Source organism: Sorex araneus, chromosome X (assembly GCF_027595985.1).
Source record: "Sorex araneus isolate mSorAra2 chromosome X, mSorAra2.pri, whole genome shotgun sequence".
NCBI classification, from domain to species: domain Eukaryota; kingdom Metazoa; phylum Chordata; class Mammalia; order Eulipotyphla; family Soricidae; genus Sorex; species Sorex araneus.
The window spans coordinates 342,200,661-342,212,826 of NC_073313.1; positions in this window are offsets into that span (position 1 = coordinate 342,200,661).

Consider the following 12,166-nt stretch of genomic DNA (forward strand, 5'->3'; position numbering starts at 1 on the left):
AGCAAGAAAGTATACAGATGCTGTGTGAGGAAAACAAACCAAATGGAAACAAATACTGATAAGCTATATATATATATAACCTTGTTAACAAACCGCATTGAAACCACTCACTTATCCCTCACATCCCTTCATTTCCCTTCTAATTCATTTTTAAAACAACTTCAGCTATAGGGGCCAGAGATATAGTACAAGGATAGTGTGCTCATCTGATACGTGACCAACCTAAGATTGATATCCAGCATCATATTTGGACCCCTAAGCCCCACCAGAGTTATCCTTGAGCACAGAGCCAGGAGAAATACCTGAGCACCATTGGATGCAACCCAGAAACAACAACAAAATCAACTTATCAGATATGAAATCTGTCTACTACCCTGAAAGGTCCTGATCTCATCAAATATGAAAGCACACCATACAGAGAGATAAGTGATGGTTCTTTAGTCTTCCCACCATCCCAAGATCTGGTATGGTGCTTTAAGATCTACTATGACTTCTAAAGATCCACCATGCTTCAAAAATTTGTGGTGGCCTCCCAAGAATATTTAACAGCCCACACAAACCTATTTCACCTTCACCAATCATGCTGATATTACAGCATTAATATCATGTCAGCATTACAGCACCTACCTGTAATTCTAGTTATGAGTGAGCCATTTGCAGTATTAATTTCCCTTGAAAAATAAACAACAGGGATGAACAGAGAGTGCAGAGCTTAAAATACTTGTCTTGTACACAACTGACCTCTGTTCAATCCCTGGAGCTGTCAGGAGTGATCCTTAAGCAGAGTGCCAGGAGTAAGCCCTGAACATCACCTGTTATGCCCCAAAACAAAAAAAAGAAAACTATTATGAGAAAAACATGGATCTCTGAGTACTCTACCTAAGCATCAATACCTACATTTAAGGTGACACAATGAATAAATCAAGTAATCATTCTGCTTAATCTCTACTTTGGGGGTATAGAAAACACACACATTTACTGTTCACTTTAAAGGGTGTGCAAGCTTAATACATTACAATATTCAAAAGCAAAACTGTAAAACAAAACATCTACTTGCAGAACACTTGCTAAGAAATAATATCAATTGCACATCATTTCCATTCAGACAGGGTGTGTTTTATTTATCTTATAAGAGTATCCAAGAAAGAAAAGGCATCCTTAAAATAGGAACAAAATCATGCAATAGATATGAAATTGCAATGATTACATGGGCAAAATGCTTTTGTTTATTGCTGGAAAGGGGGCCTCTGAAGGAAGGAGTACAGTGCCTGCTGAGGTTAGATTTTGCAAAATATTCGACACATTAATAGCTTCAGAATTAACTAAGGACTGGACAGATTGTGAAAATTTATACTAAGAGAATAAAATAGCTTTGCTGATAAAGAACTTACAATTTCCTCTTATTTTCAGGAGAAAAAATTGTAAATATTTAAATACTTACATAGAGAAAATGGCTAACATGCTGCCATACATACATGGTTTTACAATCATTATAAAGCATGGTTTGTAGAAATTCAGTGCTCCCTGCATTATTTCAGAGAAAAGGAATACCATATTGCATAAACATAGCCTATAGGCATTTAAATACCTGTAGGATAAAAAACATGCAAAATATTTCTCCATTCATCTAATAAAAAATATATCACCAATATTCTTGGGCTTTTGTAAGAAGAGGTTAGCTCTGTAATGTACCTAGCACAATGCTCACTAGGTTATCTCTATTATTAAATATAATCAATGATAATTACATTAACCACCATAATTAGCAGTTGCCAATGGAGCTAGAATTGTGGGGTTTTTTTTTCCTCCTGTTTTTCTCTTGTTTTTTCCCCCTCTAGTCTAACATAGTATTCAAACATGCTTTTGGATGCAGAAATATAATTAATTGTGCTCTAAGAAATTAGTCTAGATTGTATGTAACCGTTATCCAATAGCCCTACCCCACCTTCATTAGCTTGATTCTAAGAATTTGGAAAAAGATCCATATTTCTGTCCTGGTTTTTCCTCAGTCCTCTGGAGCTCATAGGGTTAACAGTGAGCCCCAGCTCTCCCAACCAGACAAGCTGTGATTATCTCACTGGCAAGTCTATCCCCAACCAATCCCTAGACACAAAGCCCAGAATTGAAGCAAGGGGGGAGGGGCATGTGTAGCCTGGCTTTTCCCTGCTTTTCAACATAAAAATGAGACCAGAAAGCAAAAATCTCTCTTTGTGCAGAGCTACATTCTACACTTTTAACACCCCCTGAAGTAGCTGGTCCTATTAGGAGGGAATTCATCAATGCTTTGTTGTCTCAAGTACTATACTATTTATTGGCTGCACAAAAGCAGATAAAGCCACAAATGAGTTGCCTAGTCACTCCTGCAGACATGAAGATGACAACAAGTATAAGTCTCCCTGCTCTCCTGCTTCCTGGACCAAGTTTGGAGAGTCTTATTCACCAAGCCAGTTAATGGTTTGCACTGAAACTTTGGTGATTTGTGCAAAATCTGTTAGAAATTTGATAATAGATAGTATAGACTGTATCTCCCCACACCCTGCCTTTCTCCTCCTCTCCTGGAGGAAAAGTACTTCAAAAGTCTTTTCTTCTGGGTTCCTATATTTTTTCTATTTCTGCACACATAGTCTCCCTAATTTTCCCCCTTCTTTCTTTTCTATTTTACAATTTTTTTCATGTCTTCTTTTTCCATCCATCTTTCTCATTCTCTTCTCTTTGCTTGGTCACATACTAATATGCATGTTCCTTTGCCTTTTCTCTCTCTATCTTTCTCTACCCATCTCTCTCTCTCTCTCTCTCTCTCTCTCTCTCTCTCTCTCACACACACACACACACACATCTCTGATTAGAATCTCCAGGGGCCCTGCTCACCCTGCTCTGGGTTGTGTATATAGCTCCCCTGAATTTGTTTATATTTTCATTGTTTGGAATGAAATATACTATCTAGAAGAGCTACCTTACCTTCAAGTTGCTACAGAAAGAAAGCATTAAATTCCTATTCAAAATTAGAGCTTGGTATAATTGAGAAAAGATTCTGCTCCTTGAGGCACTTTGAGTCAATTAATTGGGTTTTTTAAAGTATTAATAGGGAATTTTTCCCCTACAGTGATAGGGCTTTTTCGTGAAGCTATACAAAAAAATTACTGCACTATTAACCAATCAATTCTGGACCCACAGAACCCGTAAAGCACAGTAACTTTAGGAAAGACCGCAGTACACAAGATTGGTAATATGCTAAATATATCAGAGGGAAAAAGACCCGTTTGATTGAGAGGTTGCTTTAGCACTGCCCCATGAGTCTTTATGTGAGTGGAAAGTGAGTTGAAAAGAAAAATCAGATAGACTGAGAAAAGAAATAAGGAGAGATATAATGACATAACAGTTTGACAATATTGCAATATTATCACTTAAAAATTAGAGGCATATTAAAAATGATTTTATAATTCTGATCTATATCATAGCAATCACTTGTCAAATCCTAAGTATTTAAAAACAGAAACAAAGTATAGCCAAAACATATTGATTGAAACCTACCACCTTATGGGTTAACAATTGAAAAAAAGGGGGAGTGTTGGGCCAATCAATATTTCAGTGGGTAAGCCTTACACATAGTCAGCCCTGGTGCCATCCCTTGCACCTAATATCTTTCCCTGAGCACCAGCGGAACTAATTTTTGAATGCAGAGCCAAGAGTAAGCCCTGAGCACTACCGAGTGTGGGCCCCAAAATATTCCCCCACCCAAAATTGGGACTGGAATAAAAGTACAGCAGCGAAGGCACCTGTCTCGCATACAGCGGATCCTGGTTAATACCCAGTATCCCATATGGTCCCCAGATCACTGCCAGGAGTAATTCCTATATGCAGAGCCAAGAGAAACCCTGACAAAGAGAGAGAGAGAGAGAGAGAGAGAGAGAGAGAGAGAGAGAGAGAGACAGAGACAGAGACAGAGACAGAGACAGAGACAGAGACAGAGACAGAGACAGAGACAGAGACAGAGACAGAGACATACACAGAGTGAGTGAGAGAGAGAGAGAGAGCAAAAAGTAAAACTCGAACTCTTAAACAGATCCAGAAGCTGTAACTCTGATTTCAGATTTCTCCAGGCCTGCAGAGTCCTTACTATGTTTAGGGGTAAGGCAGAAATAGATGGTGAACTAATGGCAGTAAATATAAACTGTTTCATTTTAGCCTCAAGTACTCATCAACAAAATTGTTTTCTGGAATTCTCTTTCTATAGTAATTCTTTAGATATTCACAAAAATCATAATTGACATTTTTTTCTTTCTAGTCTAAGCAACATGCATGTGCACAAGTGTGCGCACGCACACACACACACACACACACACACACACACACACACACACACCGAGAACAACAAACAATAACAGAAGGAGCCAACCACAACTTCCACCATTCATTTTTCCTCCTATAGCTCAGACTTCTGTTCCTGATACATGAAAAACAAATCAGAGCTGAATGAAATAAGCAACAGTGCCAAAGTTGTGCAGGCTTCACGGGGCACTCTCTTACTGGAACAGATGGCTGTATAAATAAAGGGCTTGATTCAGCTATGAGGAAACCTTCCTTCCATTCATCTCCATAGATTGAAAATGGGTGACTAATTAAATATTCTGATAACTACTAGGGCTTAGTCTATTCATACCAGATTTATATTTATAAAAAATGTACATCACAGGTAAGTTATTGGGCTCTATGAAATACAACTTTTTCCATTACAGTGTGCCACAGAATGGACCCCAAACATCCATCCAGTGACAACCACCAAGCAAGCTTGTTTGAAGCATAGTTTCACCCAGAAAATGCCAGAATTCCACTGTGCTACTGCACAGAAAGCTTCAGAGAGTTCCCGTTGATTGAACATTAAAGAAAGATTGGGAGCTAAGCACAGAAACCCCTTGATGCACTTTGAAGAAGGCACAATACTGACAAAAGGGAAGTAGGAACATAGGAAGGAGGTAAAAATGAAATTCTAATACCTAGCGAAATTTAGAGAAATTCAATGGTGATAAATTTACTTTTTGACGAATATCAGGAAGCAGAAAATATTTCCATCTTACCACTTATTTTTAAGATCATGCTGGAAATCTTGCCTAATGAAATATATAAGAAAATGAAACCAAAGTATAGAGAGTGGTAAGAGATAAAATGTATTTTTTCCCCACAGGTGAATTGACTATATAGAAAATCAGGAAAAGCAGAATTAGTAACAATAAAAGCTCCTAGAAAAAAAGAAAAGTAGTCTCTTAAAACTCTTTGAGTATTGATTAATTATAAAAGGTTTCAGTATACATGGGTAACATAAAATTAGTTTTCCTACACAATAACAATGAACAAGCGAAGCTAAGAAATAAAAACTATTTATATTACATTATAAAACCATTTATATTAACAGACAAAATATTTTATATAAATGTTTTATATAAAATATACTTGAATAAATATGTTTTATGCATTTATACGTATAAGGAAATCTGCAAAACTCTAATGGAGTTAGGGAGAAGGGAGGAATAAACATGTTTTCATGACAAAACTATTCCATGATACCACAATGATGGTTACATGTACAGTGTGCATTCAAAACTCCAAAACATGTAAAATACCAAGATGGAAACTTTCTACATCTACATACTTGGGTGATAATTTTGTGTTAGTGTAGGTTCATCAATTTTAACAAATGTACCTTTTAGGTGGGGTGGGTTGGTAATGTGTGAGATTATACATGTGTGGGCACAGAAGGTATATGGAAAGTCTCAAATTTGCTTCTAAAATTTGCTATTAAAATAGATCTAAGATTGGGGCTGGAGCAATAGCACAGCGGGTACGGAGTTTGGCTTGCACGTGGCCAACCTGTGCAAGGCAAACTCCCTACCCACTGTGTTCGATTCTCAGCATCCCATATGGTCCCCTGAGCACCACCAGGGGTGATTCCTGAGTGCAGAGTCAGGAATAACCCCTGTGTATCACTAGGTATGATCCAAAAAGCAAAAACAAAAATAGATCTAAAATATAATTTATATTAAAACTACTTTTCCCTGGTCCAATAGGGTACTAGGAATAGATAGAATAGTACAAGGTGAAAATAATGGGTGATTCTGACCAAGTTTCAGTACCTAAAGTTGAAACTCCTCGAGGGATTTCCACCAGCATGAGGCTTGGTAAGATAGAATCCAGGTTCTAAGGAAGAATGAGATCAAGCTGTCTCATATAGCTAGGAATCCAGGAGATGGTTACTTGGGATCTAACACAGGGACATCAGTGGACACACATATCATTGTCACCACCATGGTGTAAGGTAATGAATCCCTGTAGCACCTGCATAAATTTCATAATCTTTCCACATTTGTTTTCTTCTATATAAAATGAAGTAACAAATTAGACATTCCCCTGGACTGTTGTCAGGACACCAGTAATACAACACAGTGTTTATATTACATCTGATTGAACAGAACACTAAAAGATTGCAAACTTTGTTATTGATAATCGCATGCAAAGACAGCAGGAGTTTTCCCTAAGAGTTAGAGGCAATACACAACCTCCATTTGCTTGGGAGTGAGTTTACCATGTGGTTACTTGTGCTGTGACCAAGCCCAAGTGGTCCCTGAGGACTGAGCTCTGACAAGTTCTTAGAAAGGTATCTTTGCCTTATCCCAAAACTTCTCCTAACATATGATCCCTTCCCTAGGCATCTGTATACTTCAATTTCTCAAATGCCACATTAGCCATGCTTTTTCCTACCACTCAGATGCCCACGATGGCCTCTCTGTCCTGGGGTTACTATACTTTCCCTCCAACACAGACATTGGTTCAGCATGTTCTTCATACTCCCAGTGCTGCCTTTGATCAACTTCCTAAGTTCCTTTTCTTTGGCTTCTACTTTGTACCAAGCATCACTATTTTAATGCACTGTCTGGTTTAATCTTCTTAATAACAACAATTTTGTGGTGTTATTTGCATTGTAGAGAAATGAAAACTGAGAGTTAGTAAATGCAAAAATCTTAAGAAATATCACAGGATGTTAGAACAATAGTACAGTGGGTAGGGCGTTTACCTTGCACACCACTGACATGGGTTTGATCCCCAGCATCTCATGCGGTCCTCCAAGAACTACCAGGAGTAATTCCTGACTGCACTGTCAGGAGTAACCAGTGAGGATCTCTGGTTGTGACCCAAAACAAAAGAAAAAAAATATATATATATATGATATATATATATGTATGTATGTGTAAAAAACTAAAGCATGCCTAGGGGGGTGTGCACTCGCAGGCTCTCGGGTCAGCTCTGTCTCACTGCCCGTGTTCAGTGCTCTGGAACCACAGTGTGTGGACTGGATCAGGACGGCCGGTGGTCAAGGACAGGTGAAGGAAGGCCAAGGCCAAGGACCAAGCCGGTTGCTGATTAGTTACCGTTTATTCAATCTTCCATCTTTCTCATCTTCTGCACTCCCAGCTCCAGCCTCTCTCTGCATCAACTCCAGCCTCCCTCCTTCTCTAGTCCCTCCTCCTACTTGTCTCTCGCACCTTGCCCTCTAGGCTACACCCAGCCAGGTAGCAAAATCAACATAAGAAAGCCCTTCCTGAGGGCAGGGCATTCCAAAGCCCTTCCTGACTCTTAAGGGTTTTTTTTTCCTTTTCCTTAGTCCAAACACTCATTAACATCTTAATACTAGTTATTTTTGTATGGGCATAGCAAGAGATAAATTGAGGCTTGCAAGGCAGCTCTCCTGGCAACATCTTGCCACAGGCTCAGACTCCAGCACTCAGGCCAGATTAATCATTCCTCATCCTAGCAGGGTCCAAATCTAGTTATCACTGTTTGGATCATGACAACATTTGTCCATGATCAAGCTCTTAACTTATAGTTAAGACACTTTGGCCAGGCCCATCTCGATGCCAGGGTAGCACACAACTCACCGCTTGCTCTGGGTCCATTTCGTACGAGAGACCCTGCTTTTGGGAGTGCTAGGAAGTAAGGGCAGCTGAGGCTTAGGTTGATAGAACAGATGCCCAGGAGGAAAATATCATGTAGAGTCAAATGACATAAGGTTACAAAAGCATAGCATTTGCTAAGTCTTCCTGTGTCCATACAAAAAGGACATGGCTCTGAATAAACTATGCAAAGGACTAAAGGAGAAGAGAAAAACAATGTTTACAAGTCAACAGAACACTAAGAAAAAAGCTACAAATAAACAAAGAGGAATGGGAGCACTGTAACGGGAGTAACCCAATAAACCTAAACTACCTGAGGCTATGTTATCCTACATGTATGTATATATATATGTATATGTCATGGATACTGTAAGGAAAAGCAATATTTGAGTCCAATGATCTGTCCTCATTCCTTTTGTCTGAAGTAGTGTGACTCAACATGTACTAGCTACCTGCTTAGTTTCCTCCCTTAAACCACTTCTGGTCTCTGACCTTAGCTTATAGCTCCAGAGAAAAGCAATCTGTGACACTCTAGTGCAGATGAAACAAAACAGACAGCACTTTAGTGCAACGGCCTGAGCCAGCTCTATCAGATGGCCTATGTCAAGTACAAAAAAAAAAAAAAGGAATCAAAGCAAAGAGAGACAGTTACCACAATGTATCGTTGTGGCTTCTAATGACATATCTATTGCAATTTATGCAGGAAGCAACTGACCCAAAACCAAGTTGTTGACTGGTCTTGTGTACCTCATAATCATGATGCCAGGAAACAGATTGTGTCTGTCAATCTCATAAATCTGCTCTATGTTGCCAAAGTAAGATCATCTTATAAAAGGGAGAAACTAAAGTCTCTTGAGGAACAAAGAGACATGACATGGTATGACAAGATGGACATTTGTGCAGGGAAACAACTTCCAAGAGGGGAGGAAACCTGGACTCTGAAGTTTTGTTTTGTTTTTTAACTTTTGGTAGTGCACAACCAGCAAAGAGTTATCCCCAACTCAGTAGTTGGGGTCTTTTTGTGTTACTAAGGGTCAAACCTAGGGCTCCTGCAAGCAAAGCATGTACTCCAGTCCTTTGATATCTTCTGCCTAGTCCCTTGGGTTTTTTTTTGGAAGACCTGATGTCATGGCATCTTTAACTTCCATTCGTAAGGTTGGGAAGACACCAGCTATTTCTTTGGAGGGTGTGAAATACAGGAGCAAAGGCAGAAATGGGCAGCTCATGTTAGATCCATGGACATGAACCCAGATCATCTGGAGTCATGTCACAACTTTGAACTTCTCCTTCCAGTCATGCCCCTCAAAATTCCTGGTCCTAGTTTTCTGATCAATAAACTGATTATGATTCTTATATGTAGTACAGCCTCATGATGCATATTATTCATTCCTTTGTTCCTGAATGATCACCCTTATTATTTCATCATTCCCCTGCTGCTGCAGAAGAAACAAAAAGCAAAGAAAGAATGAAAAGGAGAAATATGAGTGCTGTGCGCAAAGGGCTGTCACAGAAAAGTCAAGTTCCAGGGGGAAAGTGGCTATGGCACTTTGTCTTTCCATCCAGACTCTATGCAGGTGTGTGTGTGTGTGTGTGTGTGTGTGTGTGTGTGTGTGTGTGTGTGGCATACATACAAGTGCATATACAGGAAAAGGCAAAAGAAAGATGGACAGCTGTCCATCATGCATGGGCAAATCCTGTATCAGGGGTAACATGTGAGAAGGGAAGCTGGAGAAGAGAGGGACTGACTAAGCAAGGGATTCTTTATTTATTTATTTATTTATTTATTCTTTTATTGAATCACCATGTGGAAAGTTACAAAGCTTTCAGGTTTAAGTCTCAGTTATACAATGCTCAAACACCCATCCCTTCACCAGTGCACATATTCCACCACCAAGAATCACAGTATACTTCCCTCCTTCCCCACCACCACCCCAGCCCCCCACCCTGCCTGTGTAACCGGTAAATTTAACTTTACTTTCCCTTTACTTTGATTACATTCAATATATCAACAAAAAAACTCATTATTATTATTATTTGGAGTTTCTCCCCCCTAAAGTCACTAAAGTCAACCTGCTGAAAAAGAAGCATTTGATAATTTGTTTTCCATTGCTGAGAATGAAGAGATATGAGGTCCAGTGGCCGCACTAGTGGCCTCATGGTTTTGGATTTCTGTATTCTAGCATTTTAGCAACTAAGCAGGGGATTCTTATCACCATTTTCCAAGGACTGCATTTAAGAGAACAAAATCATGCAACCCTGAAGATCATCTAGTCTAACTTGCTCTTATTTTATTTAACAAGAAAAAAATGAGACTCCAGAAGAGGGAGTAAGTGGGTAGTATAGATTCCTTTCCCCTCCTCCATCTGCACCACAGTCATCATCGTTCTGAACACACATTTATTAAGTGCTCAGTATTTGCCCTGTACTAGAGGACACACAAAGAAGCGAGAATTGTTACCATAAAATCTCTACCTTATACACCAGTGTGTCTCAACTATTTCCTCCCATAGCCTCCTTCTAAACTTGTTTTCTCCTCTCAGTCCCCTATCCAGTAGTTGACCCTCTAATCCTGTGCTCTGATTGCTCATCAATGTCACTGTCACTGTCATGCCATTGCTCATCGATTTGCTTGAGCAGGCACCAGTAATGTCTCCACTGTAAGACTTGTTGTTACTGTTTTTGGCATATCGAATATGCCACGGGTAGCTTGCCAGGCTCTGGTGTGCGGGCGAGGTACTCTCAGTAGCTTGCCAAACTCTCCGAGAAGGGTGGAAGAATCGAACACAGGTCATCCTCATGCAAGGCAAACGTCCTACCTGCTGGGCTATCGCTCCAGCCCCTGATTGCTCATATATGTGAATTATGTATACAATCCCCTGGAAATAGTTTGAGGGTCACCTGGGGCATATATTCCCCCACATACTGAGAGATGTTACTCTATATTATGCTTAAAAGCTTCTGTGACAATTATTCTGAATCCCAGCTCTGCTGGGGGGAGATGTCATGTGTGGTAAGGGACAATGCTTATAGCACAGAAAAGAAGCTAAAAGGGATTGATGATCAATCTAGGTGAACTGAGATGGACATGGACAGTTTTAGGAAGAGGACCCACACTTGATTCCATACTTGTATAACATTCTAGATGCCCGGACAAACAGATAAGGAAGACAAAGGGTCATTGGACAATCTGGATCATTGGACATTCTGTGACTGCTGGCAGGACTACTTGCCTCTTGGAAGAATTTCTCCAGCTCCTCTCTAACAGTCTTTCCCTTTCATTAGATGCACCTCAATATTTGATAAGATTATCAGCTAACAGAAGTTTTATCAATATGGGGTTTCTTTGTTCACGGAAGAAGAAGCTAGAGAAGTACGCTATTCCTGGACCCAGGAACTCAGTGCAGAATCAGTCCATTTGGGGAAAACAAAGACGTTCTTGCCAGGTCTAAGGTTGTAGGGTGCTCCCAGGCAGTCATGAAAAGCCTCATTAAAGCGTAAAGAATAGTCTCTGTGGTGTGAAGAAATACAACTTCACCAATGGGGTGCAGAAAGTCAGCTCTGCATCAACCACATTTCCTTCCCTGGGAGACCATTAGGAGAAATTCAATTAAAATCCATGGCTTTTATCAAATCTCTATGACCAGTTTCAAAATACTAATTCTCAGGAAGAGCTGACTCCAGCATTATGTGGCTTTAGCTGAGCTGTTATGTGAAGAATATAACAACAAGGGGGAAAAAAACATCGTGCTGTACTTTTATTAAAACCAAAAATAACAACATAAAGCTGCTTTAAGACCTAGAGGAACTGTAGATAAAAATTTGCTCTTTGATATCATTTCTCGCCTTTTTTCCTTTTTCCTCATCTTTCTTCTTGTCTTAATCCTGAGCTATGAAGTTCAGAAACATCAGGCTTTTTATACTGTAGGCTGAGTATGTCTAAGTTTCCGATTCGTTCTGGTGTATAATATTGGTAAGCATACCGAGCCTTGCTTTTTGTTGGTCCTGAAATTTTTTTAAATGCTCAGTAATAAACACAAATGGTATCAAGCAATGAAAAACCTTTGGCCTTAGTATACAAAACTTAGTAATAAGTGGGGCATGGGAAAGGGTGGAGGAAATGAATACTGCATTGAAGGTGACATGGAGAGGGATAGAGAGTCCTGGGTACTTTGGTAGTGATGAGGTGCAGGACCTCTGTACATCAATATGATAAATAAACCTTA